The following is a 2156-nucleotide window of genomic DNA, read 5'->3' on the forward strand; positions in this document are numbered from 1 at the left end:
ACATTTTGCCGCACCCGAAATGTTCTCTCCCAGCAGACAAACTCCCCTGGCATGTTATCTCTCTATTGGCCGATTTCTACTCTTTCCAGTCGCCTCCCGAAGCCTGGTAGAGACTAGGCTTACATCATTTAGCGAAGCTATGTGGTCGTTTCACTTAGCTTCCTGACCGGTTGATAGTCAAGTCAAGTTTATTGCGCAACAATTGCATTGGATACAATGTGTGGCAAACAACACTAAATAACTATAAACTATTTCTACTAGTGTACTAATCTAACTTTAATACATGTATATATTCTATAATAGACTGTTACATTTCACATTGCTGTGACATTGTTTCTCTTTTGTATAGCATTATGTAATGTTACATATTTGCCTAGGTAAACAGATACAGAGTCGGGGCATGATAACAGCATGTTGAAAAGTTCTCTACTTGTCCCAGATAGCGTTATTTTACTCTTACATATATCTTGCAGAAGACTGCCTGTTCAAAGAAACGGACACCACCTACCGGTACCGATGGGATTTGCCCCAGCTTACGGGAACGCGCTTCACTTTTCAAGTCTCTGCCTACAAAGCTGCCTTCATCGGCCTGTCACCAGAAAACCACGACGTTACGGACATGTACGAAATCGTCATCGGTGCAAGCTGGAATTCAAGATCGGCCATACGCCGAGAAAAGCTAGGCCCCGATCTCACAAATGTCCCCACACCAGGTCAGCTTTGCTTTTTACTCTGACGCATGTTGTCCTTAAATTGTTGGCTGATAGATAGTTCAGTGTTGTGGTACAAGTTCAATGTTTTGTCGTTGTATCGATACATAGTAAAGGCCACAGCAAGTAATATTTATGGATGACATCAACGCGCGCATTAATTTTCACCTGGTTTTGGGAAAAGAAGAAGAAATTTTGTTTCTTTCTGACAGTGGTCACCATGCCGAAAATGGGTAAAGATGTCTGTTGCCATGCCGGAAGGTGGATGGCAGATGACTATAAAGAGAGGAGACAAGAAAAGGCTCTGATTTAATGTTTTGTTTCTTACTTTTGATGCAGTAATATGTGATGTTGGCTGTGTATATGTGATGTTCCCACTAAATCAAAACCATTTGTACAATGATTGAGTCAAAATTTTCAAATGTAGGAATCTTGCTTTTTTTTCGCCCGCTCGCATTAGATTTGGAGTCTGCGGAGGATGTCATCCATAAAATTTACTTGCTGTGGCCTAATAAAGATTCCTTTACTGCGTGCGCATATCTTGAAGTGGTAAAGGTATGGTTAACCTTCCGTACAGATATCAACTCGCCGTCAGAGTACAGGACCTTTTGGATAAACTTGGCCTCAGACGGAACCATTTCTGTCGGAAAGGGGGGTGACTCTCTGCCGTTCATGTCGTGGACGGATCCCAACCCGGTCCGCGTGTCTTACGCTGGGTACTCTACAGGCTGGGGAAGCGACGGGCTCTGGAAGTTCTGCTCGGAAACCGGTCAGTGGTTGGCTCGAATTTAATATAACCTAAAGCCCCAATATTTGTATCAAGTTTGTTCGAATACTTTAAAAAGATTATTCTGACTCTTTCAAACGTCAAATGGAGGTGGCAGGGAGAGAAAGAAAGAGAGAAAATCAGTAAGACAGATACAGACAGACACACAAGCAGACATTAAGGTTCTAATTTTTCCAGGTACAGTGACAACAGAGGACATCTGAAGTGCAGGGAACCAACGGAAAGGATGGTGGAGAACTTGAGGTTAGTGTGAAAAATGAGGAAAATTACTACCTAGCATGGTAGTTTCTTAGGACGTATGTTGGAGGCCAACCGGCAATAGTCATTTTACTCCTATATTATTTAGAACATGGCCACTGCCGCCCAGCCATTGAGAGCCTTTTATTTACAGTGTTTATATCTCCATAGTGCAGAAAGTGCGGTACTATGAACTCATTTGCATAGAATAGTACTACACTTTTTTCATAGTACCACACTTTTTGGGTTTTAATTGAAACCATTGAGGATTGGGTGGACGATTACAAGGAATAACTGGTATGTGAAAAGTGTCGGTAGAGGTATGGTTAAATATTTGATTGAAGCCTTGTCTGTTGACCACACACATTTATGCAATAATGAATGTTGTGATAATGATAGGTACGGACGTGGCCAATGTGCAT

General features: G+C 42.0%; 1 long non-coding RNA gene across 1 annotated transcript; it reads left to right on the forward strand.

The window, feature by feature from the left end:
* Positions 1-527: 527 nt before the first annotated feature.
* On the forward strand, positions 528-1740 carry LOC109470754. The gene is made up of 3 exons (XR_002140272.1): positions 528-713; positions 1288-1479; positions 1675-1740. It is a non-coding gene; the product is annotated as an uncharacterized LOC109470754 (long non-coding RNA).
* Positions 1741-2156: the final 416 nt, after the last annotated feature.

The sequence above is a fragment of the Branchiostoma belcheri genome, unplaced genomic scaffold (genome assembly GCF_001625305.1).
Source record: "Branchiostoma belcheri isolate BF01 breed outbred unplaced genomic scaffold, Haploidv18h27 scaffold230, whole genome shotgun sequence".
NCBI classification, from domain to species: domain Eukaryota; kingdom Metazoa; phylum Chordata; class Leptocardii; order Amphioxiformes; family Branchiostomatidae; genus Branchiostoma; species Branchiostoma belcheri.